Consider the following 22,925-nt stretch of genomic DNA (forward strand, 5'->3'; position numbering starts at 1 on the left):
GACCCATATAAGGTCATTGTAAAGATTAAATGAACTAATCAATGTAAGAAGTCAGCCGAGTGTCATGCCCAACACCAAAAACTCAGCAGATGGTAGCTCTGATACTTGTTTGAACACAAATGTCTTCTTCGACTTCTGCCAAAGCCTGAACACTAGGACCGGTCCTGGCTTCCAAATGACCATGAGGTCTGGGGAAGGCCGAAGCACCTCTTCTGTTTCCCCATCTGTAAAATGAAGGCCGGACAAGGTCACTTCTACCGTGGGCTCCGACTCTAAAATCTACGATTGGGTGTGCCAAATGTTACCTAAAAGTGTGCTTTTAAATGTCAGAAATGAAATAGTCTATGGTTCTCAGGGTTTACTGCTTAATAAAGAATTCTATGGCAAGAAAGAGATTCGTTTTCGTGGAAAATCCTAACTGACTAGCAGTGGGCACATCTCCTCTGGGACCGGTGCTGAGGTTCAAACCGCAGTGTGGCCGTGCTCCAGGTGAGAGCTCGCCCAAATTGCATGCAAAGCACCTGGAAAATCTAATGTTCTGGAGCTAGTTCCATTCTTGGGAGCGAGAGCGTCTGTTCTCACAGACTGGAGATACCCAGACCCGAGGAGCAAGGATTTGAGCGGGGACCTTCAGCGGTCCGCATTCCACATCCAGCCTGATTTCAAAATGCTGTGCAAACTGTCCTAGACTGAATTGGGCTCCACTGAGTGTGTTAAAAGTATTTCATTTGATGCCGATCCTCTTAGGTCCGTGACCATGTGCCCTCAGATAACAGGACTGCCGTGCACCCGTGAAGTGCTGTGTCCCCAGATGCTTCCAAGCTCCCGTTCCCCACCCTCTCTTTCCCTGTGCCTCGAGGCACACAGGAGCCAACCCCCCCCCCCCACATCACACCACCTTCTTTCTCTCCTCTGGCTCTTGGGCCCGATACTTCAAGACATCCTTTGCTTCCAGTCCAGGCTCATGCTTCACTGAGGGTCCAGCCGCAGCCGGGACACACGGACCCAGGGATCTAGCTCTGGTGCTCTTCTCACTCTGGAAAATTGCTTCATCCCTGACGGTGCAGTAGAGGAGGACAGCGGTTGTTTCTACTGGTCATGACTTAGCTCCCCCCAAAACAATGCAAATACTGTCAGAATCATGCCATCTTTGTGCTACAAGGATCTGGGCATCTTCTGAAAAGCCCTCTTTATTTACCATCAGGGAAGATGCGGTGCATACAGATGGGGTGGGGGTCGGCGGCGGCTGGGGCAGTGAAAGAGATCCCCCAAGGCAGAACAAAGAGATAGATGTTTATTGAATACACGGCAAGGGCACATCAGGCAGGACAGCAGAGGAGAGACTGTCTGCCAGGAGGTGGTGGTGAGGGGCTATAGTTACAGGGCAGAGTGAGGGAGTATGGGGACGGATGGACTTTTCCCTTTTTTGGTCATCTTAGGAACTGTGCCTGGTTGTAACTGGTCAGTTAGGGCCTATGGCTATTTGGAGGCGGGTTGCTTAATGAGCCTGTTTGCGTCAGCTGGTGGTGGTCCTCCTTCAGACCCTCCCCGTCCACACCAGAGCCTCGAGGCACACAGCAGACACCTAGCAATACATGCTCAGTGAGCCAAAGGCATTACTGGCCGGCTCGTATTTTCTCCGGCCTCACCAAACACGATTCTTTTCACTTCCCTCAGGAACTGTACCGACCGTATCTCCAGCAGCACACCGGAATCGGGGCCAAGGCAGAATGTCCCGGAGTAGCCAAAAGCCTTATCAACCAGTCGCATCCCTAGCTCCAGCACCTGGGCCTCACTCACAGTCTGCCCACTTTATCTACTTCCTCTAAGGGTTTGAACACTGAGAGTTTGGGTTTATGACCCACAGCACATTATAAGAAGCCACTGGGGGCAGGGGGACAGGGAGAGGGCCAGGACAGAGGTGGACAAGAGGGAGGAGGGAGTCGAAAACATACAAAAAATACTCAAGAAACCAAAGATTACAAGTCTGGGACAATGCACTTAGGGGCTAGGGCAGATAGTCTTTTACACCGCAGCTGCCATGGGAGTGGCCGAAAGGTACCCGAGGGTGGTGATTCATAGCCATCGGTAATTCCCGAAACATCAGGAAAGGGGTCAGTGTGATTTATCCTTGGACAAGGCACAAAAGCAGGCCATGCATTTGCCAGAGATGGCTGTAGTTGGTGGAAAATTCTCTGGCCTGGAGTACCAACTATCCCACCAGTGCAGTTAAGAGCATCCGTGAATGTGATCTATGCTCAGAGACTTCTGCCCCTCCTCCTCCTACCTGTACACCTCACGGACCGGACACAAGGCCCACCAACATTTCACTCCCAGGCACAAAATCCACTTCTGCCTGCGAGGCCTCCCCTCCCAGGGCGGGCCAGCCAGGGCAGTAACAGTGAAGATCATTTCTGGACTACCCATGACCTTCAGACCTCAAGGAAGCTCGTGGTGGGGGGCAAAAGGGGGGGGTGATTTGAAGAAAGCAGACTCCTAGAATCACAAAATGGGGCGGGTCTGGAAATGCCCTCGAGGTTCTGGGGGCACAGCCTTGGAGCAGGCAGAGTCTAATGGGCCTGGGTAGACACTCAAGGGTGAATTTGCCTCCCAAGGGGACTGAGCAGAAAGTTCTCTCTTCACTTTGAAGCTCTGGGCCTTTGATTCTCTGAAACAGACCCGGACTCTCAGGGAGGAGCCAGGCCAGAGCCCAGAACAAGGACTGGCTAGAGAAACCGAGTCTGATGGGAATGTGAGGCCGGCTTCCTGTCTGAGGCTCATCCCTGATCTCGCTTCCCCCTGCTCCTCACCTCTAGCCACACCTTCTCCCCGCTGCTCCTCTTCCCACACTCACCCCTCCCTTCAGCCTCCCGTCCCCACGGCCTCCCTGGCTCCGTCCACACGGCTCCCCGACACACAGGCGGGGGCTCGTCCCCACCTGCGTGTCCCTGGCAGACCCCCCTCTGGCAAATTCCCATCACCTTCCCATCCGGTCCCTACCTTGCGGGCACTGCAGACCGGTGAGGGAATCTGGCGACACCATTCCCCAGGAAAGAGCCACACAACAGCCTCTCACGTGGGACCTCAGGGAGTCTCGGATCCCCCCAGGGCCCCCCTCACGGTGCCCTTCATCTGGAGCGCACAGCCCATGCTCCCGTGACCACCTCCCCCAAACACTCGGCGTCTCCCAGGCGGATCCACGTCGGAACACCGCTCCCAGACTCAGTGCCCGGGGGCAACGTCCGTCCGGTGAATGGATGAGGGCAGTCGCGGCCAGTGTTCACTTGGGGTGAGATCTGCAGATGGGTTCTTTGGGAGGAAAGTGTCTTTAAAGGCCTGGGCCGGCGCTTTGCCCGACCAGCCCGGGCAATGAGCGGTTCGTACTTAGAATCGTGGGGGCCTGGCGCTAACGCCACCGTTGGGGCCCACCTACCCACTTTGCACAAAACGCTCTCGGTTATTTTTAGTTAAGAGTGCGTGTATACATCGTCTCCCCTTCGGTTCCAGTGTGGCCGGGGAAGCCGGGTATTCTCACCTTTTACCCGTGACTGTAATAATACATTTGGAGGGTAGCAGGCAGTTTTGCAAAGTAATTGTGGACACATGACCTCATCCTAACCTCCCAACAGCGCCGTGAAACAAGTGGGTAACACCTCTCATCTCCAGCGGCAGCACGGGGCCCTGGCAGCTCCCAGAGGTTAAATTCCTCACGGAGCATCCCGGTCACGGCACAGACATCCCCGCCAGCCCTCCGAAGGCCCTTGTACTTCTCCTCAGCTCCCCGCCGGCCCTCCGCCTCTCTTCCTCTCCCCTTGACCTCCCAGCTCGGAGGAACTTGCTGGCCATCCCAGGCCCCTACCCCCAAGACGAGACCTTTCGAGAGCTGACTCTGCCCATCTTTTCCCAACCCTGTGTTCAGCCATTTCCTGGTGGTAGTTGGAAATGGGCCCTGGTGGGCGTTTTTGCACCACGGAGCTTGGCCAAGGCCAGGGGTCCAACCCCAGCCGGCTGTCCAGCTCCCTCTACCCTCCTATCTTCCCCTGGCCGGTGCTGGTCGGGGTCCCCAAGCTCTCGCCTCGCAGACCAGAGGTGCAGGACCGTGGGGGCCAGGCTGGGAAAGGCGGGCGCTGCAGGCCCTGGGCAGAAAGAGGCTCTCCGGGAGGCGGTGGGTGTCAGGAGCACAAGCTGAACCGTGATGAGCCCTGGAGCTCATTTTCTCCTCGTTGAGCCCCCTTCAGAGCCTCCTTATAAATGCCAGTCAAACCTTGTGATTTTCGTCTTTCATTATTCAGCGAGGGGAAGGCAGATTAAAAATACATGACGGCATTTTCCAGGTCGGATCGCTCAGCGTGGCAAGGGTTTTGTTTATCAAGGGTCCTGTTCCCACTGTGATGTCTGCAGAATGCAGCCCAGCTCCCCTCCCTCTCAGCCCCCCGGAGCCTGCCCGGCCCCAAGCCCCTCCACCTCTGCGGGCCTCATTGTGCATCTGCCGTCTGGGAAACTGCAAGCCCGGCTCCTGCCAAAAGAGGCAAGGCCTTTGTGCTTTATTGAAAGAGACAGGATTTATTTTCATTTTCCTTTGCCTCCTGTGCTTTGAGGTTCCCTAAAGCCAGGGGATTCCGGAATAAGCAAAGAAACCAGATCCCCCATAAGAGTGGCTTTCTGGCTAATTGCCTGGGTAAGGATTAGCTTCAAATCCTCTCCTGCTTTGAAATCTGCCTTCTCATTAGGCTCTGCTGATCCTCAGGTAGGACAGCTCCCACCCGCCCCCCCTTCCATTCTGGGGACATTTCTAGGAATCTCGCCCTTCCTTTGTCCGGGGTGTTCCTGGCCTGGACTCACCTGCACCCCCAGCTCCCCACTTAGGCCTCCCCCAGAGGCACCAGGGTGTGCCTGAGGCAGGGTGCGCCTGGAGAAGGCGTGGGGTCTTCTGGAGCAGGGTTCAGTGTGGTACATCCCATCTCTCCACGGCAATGCTCTGGAGCCAGTAGATTCCCTGTTCCGTGACATCACACCAGCAGCTTGAAATTGGTGGTGGTGGGAGCATTTACACCAGGGAAACGCAAACACCACCTTTGGGCTTTTATTTTGCCAGAGAGCCAGTTGTTTCGAGTTTACCAGCACAGCCTGCTCCCCACCCCCCAGGACCTAGGCCCCCTGCGAGGCACTTCCATACAGAGGCAGAGACCCAGGAGATGAGCTGGAAGCAGGAAGAGCCAGAGGGATGTCTGCTTTTCTAGGTAACAGAGCCGGATCATAAACGCTCCTGTCCAGGGAGCAGGTGTCTCTGTTTACCCAAGCTGATGGGACCTAGGGCTCCTGCACAAGGCTGTATTTGCAGAGGCCCCCACAGGGGTGAGCTAGAGAGAGGTGAGGCCAGGGAGAGACACCTGTGTCTTCCCTCAACGCTAAGCTTTGGTCCAGGGTCCGTTCCCCAGAAAGATGGGGTGTCTGGGCCTAGGGTTTGGGATCAGTGTGTAGGGGCACCTCTGACAGCTGCTGGAGCTCCTACCTAGGGACCTGGAGAAGGATTAGGGACTTGAGCTCCAGTTTGGTCTTGTCCACCTTGGGCAGCCCGGGAGATCCCAGGAGAGGAGAACTGGACATGCCCAGAGACTGGACCAGGCCAGCCAGCCAATCGGGAAAGCAGGACCCAAGAGGGAGAGGGCATCTGGCTCTCTGCCCCCTCTGGTCACACTGACCGGTGAATTGTCCTCGAGTGGGGAAGTGCTAGTCACTTCGTGGACACAGCTGGGTGCCAGCCCAGATGAGAGACCGTCCCTGGTTTGTTCCAATTAAATGGAGGTTCAGGCCCCGCTCCCAGGAGGGCACAGCCCAGCAAAGTGATGACGTCTCTAACCTCCTCTGTCTGTCCCCCCCTTCAAATTAAAGGGGTTCTAAAGTCCAATTATGGCAGGGAACACGTCGCTTCTTTTAACCAGAGAATCTGACTCTGCTCAAGGGATATTTGCAATTGCCTCCAGCCTCCCCTGAGCTAAAAAATTATATGCTTTCTCTCTTTGCGAAACTACCACATCCTCAGATTGGTGCTGAGGGGTTCCCCGCCGGAAAACCAAAGTGTCAACCCTTTTTGCAAACTCTGAGCCTATAATTGGTTTGGAAATACCAAGTGAATAGCTAAAAAGGCTTCAAGGGGATTAATGTCAAATGACACGTCCCCTTGAAGGCGTGGGGAGCTGTCGTGTGGGCATAGGTGGTGGCAGGCGCTGTTAATTTCAGCCCGCGGTGCAGAAACATCATCAGGATTCAGATTTGGGGAACACTGCGTCCAGAGTCCCAACCCAGCCTGCAGAGCTGAAGAATGCTGCAGACTTCTTCCCTGCTACCCTCTCTCCCTTTCTCTAGACAGGCTGGCACAGAGCCAGGGCCAGCCGCACCCGCACCTGCCTCTGAGCGGTGCCGGGCTGCAATTTCCTCTGCCCAGAGAGCATTCCCCGGAACAGAGTGGCCAAAAGCTATCCGAGGACAAGTTTCTTCTCTCCTCCCACCTTGAACAGGGTCTGGGAGTGCTGGGGAAGGACAGGTTTTCAGGTCAGACGCAGGGCTGTGTCTAGCTCATCAGCCATGTGGCTCAAGGCAAATCATGTAACCATTCTGAGCCTCAGTGTACCCATTTGTAAAATGGGAAGAATGTTTCCAGCAAGTCACTATGAGGATGACCTGGTTCCCCAATCACCCAACCAAAGACCTACAGTACCCTAGATTCTTCCTAACTCCCTCCTGCCAAGACACCCCATGATCCCTTAGGGTGTGTGCTCTCTTTCCCTGCGCCAAGTAATAAGCCCAGTTTGTTCAACTACAGGTGTGCGCCTGGTGGTCTTTGCTGGAAGACACAGCCCTGGCTATGTTTCAAGTGTTCAGTAGTCACACATGGCTAGCGGTTACCATATTGGGTTGCCTAGACATAGAACAATTCCATCATTGTAGAAAGTTCTATTGGGCTGCCTTGTTCTACATGATCTGACTCCAAATTCTGGCTGTGCAGCTAATCAGCTGTGTGAACACGGATGCATCATGCAACCCCTCTGCCCTTCGGTTTCCTACTCTGTAAAATGGCCGTAATAATCGTGGTGGTAGGATTAAATGAGATAACACATGTTGAGCACTGACACTGTGCCTGGTGTGGTGTTTAAAAATTGTCCACAGAGGCTTCAATACTCCTCCCTTCAAGAGGAGCAACTTCGCTGGGTGACCGGGTGGCTCAGTCAGTTGAGCGTCTGACTCTGTTTCAGCTCAGGGAATGATCCCATGAGTCATGGGATCTCATGATCGAGCCCCAAGTGGGGCTCTGCACTCAGCAGGGAGCCTGCTTGAGATTCTCTCTGCCTCTCCCTCTGCCCCCCTGCATGTACTCTCTCTCTAAAATCAATCAATCAATCAATCAATCTTTAAAAAAAAAAAAAAAGAGGAGCAACTTCTCTCCTCCTCTCCTCTTGAATGTGCCTGAGCTTAGGGACTCACCTCTAATGGTTAGAATGTGGCAGAGCCGATGGTGTGTCACTTGCAAACCCAGGTCCTAAAGGGCATTGTGGCTTCCTCCTTGTCCTCCTCTTGGATGCCTCGTTCTGGGGAAAGTTGGCTGCCATGTGGTGAGGACATCAAGTAGCCTTATGGAGAGGTCAACATGGTGAGACACTGAGGCCTCCCACCAGCAACTGTGTGAGTGAGCATCTAGAAGCTGCTTCTGCCCTGGTTAGATCTTGAGATCATGCAGCTTTGGCTGACAGCTTGACCACAACCCGGGGCCACAACTGCCCAGCTAAGCTGCTTTCAGATCTCTGACCTTCGGAAACTCTGAGATGATCAATGCTTGTTATTTTAAGCCACTAAGTTTTGAGGTCATTTGTTATGCAGCAATAAGTAGCTGATACACGTGGCCGATGGTGGTGCTTAATTCCTGTTAGCCTTTCTGGCCAGCGTCCACAGAGCTGGTCCATGGGGAAAGCACCCAGATTTGCCACACGGGTGGCGCTGTCTGCCCAGTTCTCATCCTTACTGCAAATGAGGAAATCAGTCTTCTGGCCTCGATGTCAGCCCGAGTGTGGGCAGTGCAGCACCCCTCACAGTGTGGTCATCTGACTGGAAACACCAGCCAGGAAATGAGTGGGTGCTGGCAAGTCTGGGGTCTGGGTGTCCAGGGCTTAGGACCAGCCCTTGGATCCAGCCCACCCTGGAAGCCCCTTCCAGCCCCTGAGGGCCTTTCCAGCAGGACCTCGCTGTCACCCTGTGTCCACACTTCAGCCCTGAATGCACAGCAGGCTGCCCAGGGGGCTGAGGGTGAATTTGAAACTTCACAAGGAGGACAGTTACGAGGTTGGAACGGGAAAGAGAGGCCCAGGAATCCCCCTCTTTGGTACCGGCTCTTCCTTAGCTCTGCCTTCCAGAATCTCCCCTGTCGCAGCCTGGGCCCCAGGCCTCACCACCTAGGTGGCCTCCCCACTTCCTGGGACACCACCTGCCAGGCAGATGGGCAATCGGAGACTGCATGCCCCACCCCACACCGCTCAGGGACCTCAATTGCTCAGAAACAGCAGAAGTCCCAGAAACCCCCTGCACCGTTCAGTGAGGGTCCCAGAGAGAACAAAGGGGTACCTCCAAAAGTAAGAAGACAGGATGGGGCCAGCACGGCCCTCTGACACAGGTTTCTTGAAGAGCTATAGTGTATAAGCTCCAGACCTGAGTGTGCGCAGCCCTGGTTTTCTCTCGGAGCCCCGGGGCCAGGGAGGGAAGGTGATCCTGCCAACGAGCACTTAACAAATTGGCCTGAAATGCCCCATCCCTGGCTCCCAGACCTCCCGGCGCCCGAAGGGAGTGAGGAGGGGAAAGCCCAGAACCTGGGCAAACGAATTAATTGAAGGTTGAACTCAGCACTCAGAGGAAGAGGCACGATCTCTCGGGTGAGTGCACAGTCTAGAAGCTGCCACCATCTTCTGCCAGGCCCTTCCCGTCAGTGCCTGATGGTTATGCAAAGCAGGGGGCCCCTCTCTTTCGAGTGAGTGAGAGTAAGCCGTCTACACCGGGGTTAACAATCTATATTTATGAGATGTCGCCCCGCTGATTCTGTGTTTCACATGTGTTTGTTAATGAGAGGTAACCTGAGGGTCAGGTTATTATGTAAATAACTCCAAGGAGGGGGTGGAGGTGAGGCCCCCGCCATGAGTCTGCAGCTTTCGGGAGGCCCTAATGGATATTGGGTCTTGTCCCTTGTCCCGTGCTCGGGCCTCACTTTACTGAGCAGAGGGATGGGAAGGACGGGTCTATCCCTATTTGGGGTCAGATGAGCCACTTTTCCCTCCATTCCCACATGGCCAGAGTAAATTCGAGCTCTCCTGCCTCCTTCCTCCCCACTGCACCTGCCCCTGCATCCCCACGCAGACAGGGGGGGCAGACAGGGATGCTGGCTACAGGACCTTCTGTCTGTTTGCAGTCTGCAGTGTCCAAATCGCAAAACAGCCCCACCCACCGGGCCCTGATCCAGCCTCAAGACTCTGGCTCAGAAATCACCAGCTTAGGCCTCCCTAGAAAATAAGGAGGAAGAGCTTAGCCAAGGAGCAGTGGCCTTCCAGAGTCCCAGGTGGGAGGCTGACCACAGACGGGTGGACAGCGGTGAGTGGGGGAAGCAGGGAATGCCCCCAGCCCCTGCTGGAAGCCCACAGCGCACCCCAAGAAGGGGCAGCCAGCCTCTTTGTGGGACAGCCTCGCAGCCAGGAGCAGCCGAGCGACGCCAGGCCGTCAGGGGACACCAGCTGTGTGTCCCTGCCAGGAGACAGCCGAGCTGGGCGTGCAGGAGCAGTGGGGAAGGGGGGGCCGCAGGCATGCAGAGGGCTCCTGGCTCCTCCTGGGGGGCTGGTATTTTTCCAGTGTCCAGGCTGGCGCCCCAGCAGCCCACATGTGGGCAGGAGGCAGCTGGTCCCGGCTACGGAAGGCCACCCAGCCCTGCCCTCACATTATCTGGGCAAAGCTCAGGTCGCGCTCTGAGCAATGCCGTGTCGTCACTGGGGCACCTCTGCAAACGAGGGACTGCAGCTCCCCAGACTTCCCTGGGCAAATAGAAGCTGACCATCAATCATGTGCCCGCGCCGCGCTCCAGCTTTGCCTTTGACTACAGGGAGCATGCCGGGATGGTTGATGAAAAATAAATAATATTGGGCTGTTCTAGAGCCTCCAAACAGAGCAGCGGGGCGCCCCTCTCTCTGTGCCAGCCGAGATCAAGCAGCGCAGGCCCTGGGAGCTCCGGGGGGGTTGGTGTGAGCTGCTTAGGGCGCTGTGATTTACACCCGCTTGCCGGTGCGTAGCAGAGATGTTTTTGACCAGTAATTGTCACGTGTATTCGGTCCTCGAGTGTCAGAGACGTGTCTCTTCAGAGGAAGGCGGGTGTTCCAATCTTTTCTGTCAGGAGCAGGGGCGGTGGGAGGCAGGACATTGGGGATGGTTTACGGGATAGACGAGGGGACAGGGACACAAATGAGCCCAGCGTGGCCTTCCTCTGCCCCTTCTCGGACATGGTGACAAAGGCCGATGCTGCAGGCTGCCACCATTACCCACCTTCCCCACCACACCCTCCACACACAGGAAGAGCCCCCGACTTCTCTGAGCTAAGCTGAGGCCTGGCACCTCACCCTTACTGGCGACCGCAGGGCAGGGGTGCGGCTTGCTGTTGCAAGCGGGTCACACTCCCCAGTGGGATGGAGGCGCCCAAAGGAAGCCGCTTCCTTCTCACACGATGACAACCTGATGACACGGTGGTGCGAACGGTGACGTTTGCTGCGTGCTTGCCGCGCTGAGCGCTTGCCGGGCACTGCCCCACTTAACCCTGCAGTTGCCCCTAAAGCAGGCTGTGTGGGTGCAGTCCCTGAGCACCGAGGAAGGGAGGTGTGCAGACGGAGGGCCCGCCTGGAACCACACGGCCAACATGTGGGAAAGGGGCCTTCGGAGTCTCACCTGAGCTTCGTATCAAAACCCAGAAATTCTGAGAAAGGAAGAATTCTCCCCCAGGCGGTGGGTTCAGTGTGCCTTCAGCAGACACCCCAAAAATGCTCCTTGAATGAGATGCTTGATGTTCAGTCAGTCAGTGCATAGGCTTCGTCAGTATGGATCGTGCTTCCACGTTCTAGATGATGTATTATCTACTCTACTGCATTTCCACCTTGCGGCTGCTAATCCTGGCTCCGTTTTCTCTCGCTCATGGGAAGGTCTGTTCCTTGCCGACAGCATGCTGTGCGAGCTCGGGCAGCTCCCTTCACCTTGCTCGGTTGCAGCCTTTCCATCAGTAAGACAGAGGGGTTGTATGGTGCTCAGTGAGAGAAGCTTGACACAAAAGGCCACATACCGTATGATTCCAGAAACGTCCAGAACAGGCAAATCCATAGGGACAGAAAGCCGATGAGTGTCTGCAGGGTCTGGGGGGTGGGGGTGGAAATGGAGAGTCACTGCTAATGGGGATGGGGTCTCCCTTTGGGGTGATGGACAAGTTTGGGAACTAGGTAGAGGTCATGGTCGTACCACAGTGTGAATGAGCTAAGTGCCACTGAAGGTGGTTTACTTTGTGTTCCGTGAATTTTATTTCTATTAAGAAACAAGGAGGGGATTTGTGTGGGATGGCCCTTGCCCCCTCAGGTATCATGTTTTTCTCCTCTGTGAGGCCCCATCACGGCCCCCTCCTTCCGCCAGCATCCCTACACACCGTAATGACACCTAGTGGAACGCCTCAACTGACGAAGTCAGAAACCTCACGACTCAAGGTAACGCTGATACAGGGAGAGGACATGCTCCAGAACGTCCAAGAAGTGTGGACAGTGATGTGACAGTGACCTATGAACGGCAATCTGAGACTTGCTGGCTTGGCTGAGAGGTGGGTCACCAGGAAAGGAAGGGGGCCAGGGCCAGTGTGGGAGGGGGTGTGCTCACTCTGCAGCCGGGGAGCAGGGGCGGGGGAGCCTTCAGCCCCGAGGTACAGGGGCTCCTGGCAGGGGGCAGGGACAAAGGTAGAGGCCACAGCAGATATTCAGACTGGCCAGAGCCTGGGGAGGGAAGTTGGAAACTGCCGAAATATTCTGGTTCTCCCTATCACACCCTGGGGGGCTCTGTGGAAAAGCATGACATTTTCCTTAAAAGGTTAGCGCTCTATCCCGAGGCTTCCTTAATTTCCCTCAATGACCCATTCGTGCATGTTGGATCTACATTTATACAGCGTTATATGTCCAGGGATATTTCTTGGGGAGCTCGTGGTAATTTTTTCCTGGGGACCCAGAACTTCGGATGTGAAGAATGCACCCTCGTCAAGCCCCGATTTCCTTTTAAAACTCTGCAGCAAACGTGTGGGTGAGGGGTCCATGCTTCCAGACCCAGGAAAGGGTCTCGGTGACACCCCGGGAAGGTCAGCGGGCCCCCCTGGACTGGAGGCGCGTCTCCGTGGGCAAACCTGGAGGTAAAGTGGCCCTCGCTCCACCCGCCCCTTAGCGGCAACACCCCTCCCCTTGCAGGGACCCCCGACACCCGCCCCCACCCGGCTGCAAAGGGGGGCACTGAGGGCTCCGTCCCATGTAAAGCATCCGTTGTCCATTTCTGCTGCAATGAGGGTGACACACACAGTGATAGAAAGTTTTGCGCTCACAGAAAAGCGTGAAGAAAGTTGAGGTTCTGCCCCCCCAGCTTTCCTTTTAGCACTTTGGGGAGCATCTTTATGCACAGACGCTCCTCATTTTTGAGCGAGACACCTTTGCCCTGGGTGTGCAAGTTAGGCAGCCAGTCCTGGGTACACGTTGCTAGCAGCCAACTCGAGATTATACGCTGTTCATACTACTGTAATGAGTTATCTGTCACCGGGGGCTGAATGTCCCGTCCTCCTGATTTAGACCGTGGGGCTCCTAGCCTCCTGGTGGGTGGTGTCAGGAAGAGGGACCTTTGGGAGGAGAGAGGTCATGAGGATGGAGCCCTCATAAATGGGGTTCGTGCCTCTTATAAATGAGACCCCAGAGAGCTCCCCTGCCCCTTCCTCCCTGTGAAGACACAGCCAGGAGACAGATGATGGGCTGTCTGTGAACCAGGAAGGGAACTGTCACCAGACACTAGACCCAGAAGCACCTTAATCTTGGACTTCCAGCCTCTAGACTCGTGAGAAACAGATTTCTATAGTTTATAGCCACCCTGTATCTGTGATAATTCATTATACCAGCCCAAACAGACTAAGACATCATGTATTTATTTAAAACAGAACGTGTTGACTAATACACATGTGGTTTAACAAAATCAGAATATATCAAAAATCCACCAGCCTGTTGGCACCTGCTGTCCCAGGGCAGTGTGGGTATCCGGCACGCCATAGGGAAATGGGTGAATGAATGAATAAATCATACGCTGTTGGGGTTTTGAGAGGTCATCAAGGCCCAGGGTTCTCAAGCTGTGTTCTGGGAGCTTAGGAAGGGTGTCAGGTGGGGTGGGAGCTGGGCATGCCGGAGGGGTCGTGGTGAGGGAGGGTGCAGTCTCCCCGGTGCAATCGGAGAAGCTAGGTGTCTATCTATGGGAGTCCCAAGCAAGATTTGATTTGATAAAAGGGTTCCACTGCAAATAAACAGCCACAGTGGGCTTGCCCACCGTATGCCTTTGTAAATAAAGTTTTATTGGAACACGCTACACCTGTTCATGCACAGATTGCCTATGGCTGCTTTCACTACGCCCCAGCGGAGGAGAGAAGTTGCCACAGAGACTTTCTGGCTGCCACAGCCTGAAATATTTATTACCTGCGTCTTTACAGAAAAAGTCTATACAACCCCTGATCTAATCGAATCCTCCCGTTATATAGGTGAGAAAGCTGAGCCCCAGAGAAGGATTCAAGATCACAAATTAAGATAATGGGAGATCTGGGAATAAAATTGCAGTCCAGGGAATTGCAGGGCATAGAGATTTCCAGAAGCCACCTTCTCCACCACCTCCCCTCCCCACCCGGGGCTCACATCCAGGGAATAGCTAACCAGAAGAACTGTCTTCTACCTTTTCAAAAAGTCTACAGGTTTTCAACTCTGGCTCATTGTTCCTTCTCTTGCGGAGCCTAGGTAAGACAGGGTACTATCTTCCATGGGTCTGAGGAGGGCACAGAAGAGAGGAAGGGATGAGGTTGGACAACTAGTAAACAATCAGCCTGCATTCCCTCCCCCTCCCTCCCTCTAGTTCACATGGAAACAGCTGCTGCCTCCTGGGCTTGGCCATTGGATCTGAGGGGGGTGCCCTCAGGAAGCGCAGGTGAACAGGGGCTCAGGCAGCACAAATAATGAGCAGAGCTCGGATTTGCGGGTGATGGAGAGAACTTCTGAGGAGTAGAACAACAATAAGAAGGAACCCACGTTTGCCCAACAATACAGATGATCAGAGTAAGTGGGGCAGACACATTATTAACACCGGCTTGGCACAATAATTCCGTGCAAAGGGAATCCGTCAGCAAAAATGGAAAAACAGATAAAAGCTTTGCAGTGTATGATTATAAGGAAGACTGTGGGTTTCCGCTGGTGTTTGTGCACTGACACCTAGGCAGACTGTGACAAGGGACGGGCGTGCCGCTGGTTCTGTCCCGGTGTGCAAGCAAACAGCATCGCTTTGGGAACAGAGCTGTGACCAGAGAGACCTGTGTGGTTTTTAACTGGTTATTAAACTTTCTCAGCATGTTTGCTCATCTGTAGTGTATATTTACCCCAAAGTGTCGTGAGCATGAGTAATTGCCTTGGGCATTTGGCTGGAAGGAATGGAAAACTTCAGTTCAAGTTAAAAGGGGTTCTTCTACCAGCAGTAATCATGATGTGAAGCTTCTTGTAGCCCACTCTGGGGGAGCTCGTCTTCCCAACGTCCATCCATTGCTGACATCTACCCTGAGTTACCAACTCAGCTCACTGCCTGCAGGGACATATTCTGCACCAAAGGGGAAACACCCCTGGTCCTCTAAGTGCTGTTCCCAGAGAAATGGGAAGGATGCCCCTCTCCTTTTCCACTGAGTTTGCACTGGGTTTGGGAGGGGCCCCTGCTTCTCTCTCATGCTATTCCTTCCTCCAGAAATATCTTCCCCTCCTTCTCTCTGGTCCAAAACTGTATAAACCTCAAAACCCAGCAAAGAAGACTTTGCTGCTGCTGCATCACAACTGTGGGGGCAAGAATGCAGTCTCTGTGAGGACAGGGACCGCTGTCCACCATCATTATCACCCCGTAACCAAGCCAGCCCTGACACATGACCAATGCCCAGTAAATGTGGGATGGATGGGTGGGTGGATGGATAGATGGAGTGATAAATGGATGGATGGAGTGATGGATGGGGTGATGGATGGAGTGGTGGTGGCTGGATGAATGGATGGATGGAGTGATAAATGGATGGATGGAGTGATGGATGGGGCGATGGATGGAGTGGTGGTGGATGGATGGATGGATGGATGGAGTGATGGATGGGGTGGTAGATGGATGGGTGGGTGGTAGACAGATGAATGGAGTGATAGATAGATGGAGTGATGGATGGATGGATGAATGGATGGACGAAGTGGTGGGGTGATGGATGGAGTGGTATATGGGGTGGTGGATGGATGAGTAGATGGATGGAGTGATAGTGGATAGGTAGGTAGATGGATGGGTTGGTGACAGCACCCAGCAGAGAGACTTAGTTCCTAGCTTTGGCAGCCCAGTGTCAGCAAAGGGGAATAGGTCATCCCAACCCAAGGTGGCCCAGAGAACATTTGAGGGCCTCTCCCCCCAAGCCTCTCCGTCAGGGTGCAGTGGCCTCCACTCCCCCTGGAGACTATGAAAAATGACTTGACAACGGCCCAGAGGAAGCACGCCTCTTCAGGCGACAGCTTTCAAAATCTTCTCCTGTCATCGGAGCCTACAGATAAAATGGTAGCTATGCCTGGCAACCTCAGAGGATCAAAGACAGCAAGAGAAAGGCAAAATCAAATTACCCCGGAAGGCAGCAGCCCCTGGAAGAAGCATGGCTTGTGAAATTGAAAGCAGAAACTCTGGAGCCTGCCCCCCCCTCCTCTGCCCCCACCCCGCCAGCCGCCGGACATTTAGAGCAGGGATTGTAAACTGCTTGGCTGAGGAAGGAGAAGCCAGCCCACCAACGGCTTTGTTTGGCCCATTCCATGCTTTCTAATTTTAAAATCTGGGTGCCAACATCTAAAATCGTATGCTTCCACATAAAAATCTAGTTGGTAGGTCTGGCTCCTCCAAAGAAACCAGATACCCCCAGGTGACCCCAGGCTCCCCCATGATAGCAATTATCTGGATCTGGGCAGTGGCTGCATGTGGACTGTGGCACTCCCCAGGTGACCCCAGGCCCACCCACCGGTACCTGCCTGGCCCCCGAAGGTGAGTGGACGCACAGCGATTCTGTTCATGGAGGACTCTGCTTCCCCCAGGGACTGCAATTCTGTAGCTCCCACCATGTCCGGGTTTGGGAGGGCTCTGCCTGGCATTTACAGGATGCAACCAACACAATGGCTCTTCCTCCCGGCTTTCTCGTGCATCTGAAATTTCTGGGAGACCCCAGACCAGGATCGGGATGCTAATTCCCCAATCTCTGTGATTTGTCCTCCTAAAACTGGGAGGCCACTGGGGGCAACTGGGGTTCATCCGTGAGCTGTTCTCAGCTTTCCATTTCTGCTGACGTTGAGTCAGGGGACGCAGGGGGCCAAGGTGCGGCTCTCTCCCCTTTGAGGAACAGAAGGGAAGCTGCCGAAGGTCTCACCTAGCCCCTACCTACTCCAGCAGGTGGATTGAGGTCCCCGTTGCTGCTCCAACACTCGGGCTACCTTCCCTGCAGGCCAATGGCCACCAACTCTGGACTCTGTTGGTGGAAGACCAGTTGCCAGGCAGAGGGAGGTGGAGAGAGGACAGAGAGAGGGAGAGAGCAGTGGGGCTGTTTGCGCATGGATAAGGCAGTGGGGTTTGTGTGCCGGGAGGAGTGCCGGTGAGGCCTGTTTGTTCTGGGAATGGTTAATCCTTGTTCAAATTTATATCCTGAATCTTTAATGCAACTATGTCAATGAAGAGTTGGCCGCCTTGCTCCTTACAGCTGGGCTCGCTGAGCGGGGTAATTGACACGCTCCGGGGGTTCTGAAGGACATGGGAGGGTATTGTGATCCCACCCCACACGCTTGCACTTCCGGGAACCCCTGGAACTTCCAACTTCCAGGAAGGTTGGCTCAGGGAGAGGAACAGATGAAAGCTCAACACGGCCAAATTTTCTAATGGGTGATGCTGACCGGGCTCTGTCTCCCATTCACTGGGGAAAGAAATCGTGCTGCTCGATGGCTCTGGGTGGGGACCTTGTCTTGTTCAGTTTACAAGTATTTGTTTTTTAAAGTAAATTCTGGTGTTGGCTGGGAGCTGAGGGTCCAAAGCCAAGTGAAAACAGTGCAGACCGTGTCGACAGAATGGACCTCCAGGGGGTCCTGCCAGTATGTGCCGGTAAGTGTTTGCCCAGCTTTCCAGCGGAAAAAATTTCCCTGAGTTGTGGCACTTGTCAATTCCCCTGGTGTAAACACTCGCATTCTGTCAAGGCCAAGCAGCGTATCTGAAGTCGCTAACCCACACAAGACAGCACCGAAGCAGCTTGGGCTTCGTAACCCTTCTTAACCCTGCGCTCAGGGTTATGAAACCCTGCGTTTTATTCTCTTTTCTGCTGAGCAGCAAACAGAAGACATAGAACATATGGAAAGAAAAGCAGGGTCTTTAACCAGAGAAACCAACGGCCAACCCCATCGTCCAGTAGTGGAAGTGCAAGAGGGCCAGCCAAAGGCCAGTGCAAAGACAGGGCTACCCGGGAGCCCCAGCCATCTCGGCCCAAGGCAGCGAGGCTGGGGGCACCTTGCAAAGCCCAGATCATCTGCTTGAGTCCGCAGGGCGCAGGTGGGGGCGGGCCCAAGGCAGAGGGATCCGTTCCTGAAGGAGCAAGCCAGAAGAATGGTAGCCGCTCAGGTCCCTCGTCGGTAAAACGGAGTGTTCGTCACCCCCCCGCCCCCCCGCAGAGGGTTGTCACGGGAACTGCACAAGCTGATGCATTGAATGCTTGGCACGGTGCCCAGCACACAGGATGTGTTCGCTCAACTGTCACCTGACCATAAGGACGCATGGGCTGTGCGGGGCAGGGGCCAGCGGCGGAGTAACTGGAAAGCGTGGCTCTGGTGGATGAGACACATCTGTATGTAACCCCACCACCCAGCCAGGGGAAGGAGGAGATGGATCTCAAGCCCTGGGCATCGATCGACTCAGTGCTTGGAGGGCAGGGAGGGAACCAAGGACCTTTATGGAGACTGATGGGGGGAGGCGGGCAGGACATCTGAGACTTGTAGGCACACAGTGGGGACAGGAAGGGACAAGGAAATCTAGAAGACCCAAATGAAAGAGCGAAAACATGAGCAGGGAGAGGGGCACAAGTGTTTGGCGGGGAACACGGAGACAGGGGCTGCTTGTCAGCACAGCTCCGGACCAGTCCTGACCACTCCCTAAACCAGACTTTCCCGGACAGAGGGTCTTGGAAAATGGCAGTCTTTAGCAGGTTGACAGGTGTCCACCAAAGAGGGCACCCTGGTGACACCAGCTGGTCTGCTGCCCCCCGGCTGAGGGACGGGGCTCCCCAGACTCGCTAGCTCTTGCCAGAGTATTAAAGGGTGTCAGTGAATTCATGTACTGTCTTTCTCAGATATTACCCTCACGTGCTTTAAGCAGAGTCTCCCAGTGGTCTTGCCAGAAAGAATGAGGAGCTGGCAATGTCAGTGGTCAGGGTGTCCACTCAGAAGGCTGGTGTTCCTCCTTCCCTTTCTCTCTTCCCCTTTCTGGGACTGAGGAGTCCCTAGGGAAGGGGTTCCATGACAGTACACCCTGTTTGCCGTGTGGGTAGACTCTGCAGCAGACGGACTGGAGTCAGAGGCCGAGGAGTGAGGATGACTGCCAGGCTCCTTAAGCTGGACAATGCTGGGCTGGCCAGAATCGTCATGAACACAGAATGGTGGGGCCCCAGGTTGGTGGGGGGGAGGGTGTCTTCTTCCTACCTGGAGGCGGGGCAGGGATTCTGAGGGTTCTCTGTGGGCTCACCGTGGGCGCCAACAGAGGCCCGGGGAAAATTCCGTCTTACGCTGGACGCCGAGGACGGCAGCCCCGCCTCATGTCTTCCGACGATCTGAGGACGGAGGGCCTCCACCAGCCCATCCCCGGCCCCACAGCCTCCAGGCCGGCCACCAGCATGCCGCTCCCTCGGCCGCCGGAGACGGCCTTCAGCAAGTGTAGAATTAGCCCGCCCAGTAGTCTTGTTAACGTGATTCAGTGCTAAACGATCTGATTCAATGGGGCTTCAGATGGCCCAGCTGGAGGTGATAAGCTCCAAAAAGGAATTTGTTTTACCTCAAACTGGGATGTTTAACCCCAGGAAGGAAAAAAAACATCCCTGCTCACTCCCTTCCCCTGACTCATCTCTCTCTCTCTCTCTCTCTCTCTCTCTCTCTCTCTCTCTCTCTCTCTCTCTCTCGTGCTTGTGTAGCTGGGCTGAGCTGACGGGCCATTTGCAGGGATGCTTGGATGGAGCCAGATTCTGTGTCGGGAAATGGCATCTCCTGTGGCCACTTAAGAGAAGTAAAGTGTGAGCAAGGCAGGGGCTGAGGCTCTTCCCCTGCGCGGGGTGGGTGTGGAGGGGGGCGCTTCCCGCATCAGGCACACAGGTCACAGTGGGACACCCGCCTGTCGGAAGCCGTGCAAACGTGAACATCCACCCTGCACTCCCAGGGAAGGCATGGCTCGCACGTCAGGCCTGGGCCACAGGCCAGCCTAAGTGTAGGCAGCCTCCACCGTCCCAAAGCCGTGCCCAGAATTCTGCGCGTTTGAGGTGGCAGAGGGGCCTTGAGATCAAGGATTTTGTCCCACGCGTGGGATCTGGACAGACCCAGATCTGGCCCTGCGATTTACTCGCTATGTGGCCTCGGGCAAGTGACTTAACCTCTCTGAGCCCTAGGATCCTGGTCTGTAAAATGGGGGTAATAAGGCGGCCTTCCTCACCATGTGATTTTGAGAGTTGAATGAGACCCAGCTGAAGTGCCCAGCACCAAGGCTGACGTTCAGCAGGGCTCAGGAGATGGGAAAGATGCTGGTTACGAAGGAGGAAGAGGAGAACGCGTTTTGGATATTCTCCTTGCCTATGACCCAGCCGCCCCATCCCCGTATGTCCAAGGAGGGGGTACCTGACACAGGTAGATCCGGAGACATGTACAAGAATATTTATAGCGACTTCTAGCAAAACACCGGGAGGAGGGACCAAGTGTCCATCAGTAGAAGGATGGATAAATAAATTTTTCTATATTCACCAGTGGGGTATTACATAGCTTTAACAAAGCGTGGACTCCTGCCATGTGCCGTGACCTGAGCAATTCCCTTGCAAGGGAGTCCTGGATGCTGAGTTAACCAAAACAAAACAAAAACCAAGATCCTGGGCAGAGCATGCCTCATGCGGTCTATCTTTTTAGGAAAACTAAAAAACAAACAAACAAAACAACAACAACAACAAAAGAATATCACGATGTTGATGAGTGCATTTCTAGGGAGAAAACTCTTTGAAAAGTCCAGGAATGATAAACACAGAATTCAGGGCTGCCTCTGGGCGCTGCCCCTGTAGGAAGGCAGGACTGGCAGGGGAGGACCAGGGGTGTTGGCGAGAACCCCACACAGTTTCAGAGGCTTTCCAGCTTTCCTTCCATTCTATGTTTCCCACCTGCATATAAGTGACACAGATTCTTTCCCATGTATCAGGATGATTTTTGTCAAGGTAATGAGAAAAGAAGTTTTAGAAAGCCCTCATTCTGGCTTGCAAATGAGGGAGCGGGGAGGGAGCAAATGGGACTTTCCCACCCTGGGGGCGGGGGGGGTGGGGGGTGGGGGTGGGGACGGGGAACGTAAAGGACCCGCCACTTTGGAAAGCGGTTTGGTAGTTTCTCATAAAGTTTAATATCCACTTACTGGATGACCCGGCGATTCCATCCCTTGGTATTTACCCAAGAGAAAGGAAAACATATGTTCGTACAGAGACCTGTAGGCAAATACTCATGGCAGCTTTATTCATAATAGCCAAAAATTGGAACCAGCCCATCTGTCCATCAACAGGTGGAGGGAAAAATACACTGAGGTCTCTCCATCAGCGGGATACTATTCAGCAATAAAAAGCCATGAGCTGCCAGCACGCACAGCAGTATGACGGATGGACCACCAAACCGCTATGCTGAGTGAACGTGGCCAGACTCAAGGGGCTGCATCCTGGAAGTTTCCATTTATAGGAAATTCTAGAAAAGGCCAGCTCTGAAGGAGAGATAGCAAGATAGTGTTGCCAGGGTGTGCTTTCCAGGATGGGAGAGGGAGTAGACTCCCTTTTACCTGGATCCTGAGCCCAGGCTGATCCCGGCTGACAGGTGAGCCCATCCCAGTCTGTCCAAGATATCCTGGGCTTTGCTCCACCAGGAGACCCCAGGGGCTTTCCTTCCAGCTGGACCTATCGATCTACCTGCCCCCACGCCCGGCCCACCTGGCTGCAGCCCGGGCCCCTTGCCGTGTACTTGCAGTGCTCGGGGTCAACGGCCTTGTGTCCAAGCCTGCTGAGACCTCAGACCTCTTCCCTACCTCAGAATACCCATCTGTCTCCCCATGACTCAGCCCTACCCCATGCCCCAGGTCACGGAGTCTTGCCTGGTGCTTGCAAGACCTCTCAGGAGCCACAGACCGGTACCCACCCTCTGGCTGGGTCCTGCCACCCGGGGCCACACCTGATTCCACATGACTCGGTCTGGTTCCTACTAGAGACCCTCCAGAGGCCTCCTGTGCTCATCTTTACCTCCCCTTCAACTTCCTACCAGGACGTCCTGACTCCCCTCTGCCCCCCAGGCTGGAGCCTGGCTCAGCCTGGCCCCAACCAGTCCTCACTCCCTCTCCCTCTGCTGCAGCAAGAGCAGCTCCGCCCTCCTCATAACCTTCCCGACCTTGCCCTCCTGGGACCAGTGGGCCGAGCCCCCATCCCCAACCTAGGGATGGCCCTTCTCCGGCATCTGGGCTTGTATGGAAGGGTCTGGAGTCAGACGCACAGACACACAGACCTTGGAGCCTGCCAACGTCCCCTTCAAGGCCTCAGAGCTGGGTTTCCAAGCATGAACAACAGGACCGAGGATGCTCCAAGAGCCCCCACAAAGGGCGTGCCGGTGAGGTTATTACAATGCCCAGGTGGAGCAGATGCACCCTGGGACCCCCCACCGAAGTGCATGTGTCCCCAGAGTGCTGCGGCTGGCATCACCTCCTCCTGTACGGAGTCACCGTCTGGCTCATCCAGCACTAGCTTGGCCAGCCTCCAGCTGCCAGCCGGTGGGGTGTTTGCAGGGCCCCGGGGCATCCGGGCAGTGGAGGAGGAAGCAGGCATCTGCGAGAGGCTTGGAGGCCTGACAAGGCTGGGCTGGGGGCCTCGCAAGCATGCTCTGCCTCTCAGTCAAGCACACATGGGCTGCTGCCACCACTTGTCCCTCTGCGGGGGGGACGGCACATCACAGGGGAGACGCTACTGAAAGCGCTGAGGTGTCTAGAACAGAGATTATCTCTAAAATTAGGCCTTTTAGCAGTTATTCCTGGGGAATGTTCCCCATAGAGATGGCTCCCTTTGTAGAGCAACTGTGGGGCAGGGGAGGGGGAGTCTCTGCACCTGAGAGGGAGTTTCCCAGCATCCTCTGGGCTCTGATGGGTCGATGACAGGGCATTGCTTTCTCTGGAGAATAGGAGGTGGCCTCTGCCTGGGCTTTCTTCCCAGAGGAGCAAAGTTTCGGTGACCCCGGGCTCTGGCCAGGTCGTAGAATGCTAGAAGTCAGAGACGGCGCCTTTGGGCTCAGAACCCAACCCTTGCTGGTTCTGGGACTCTG

Source organism: Zalophus californianus, chromosome 16, assembly GCF_009762305.2.
Source record: "Zalophus californianus isolate mZalCal1 chromosome 16, mZalCal1.pri.v2, whole genome shotgun sequence".
NCBI lineage: Eukaryota > Metazoa > Chordata > Mammalia > Carnivora > Otariidae > Zalophus > Zalophus californianus.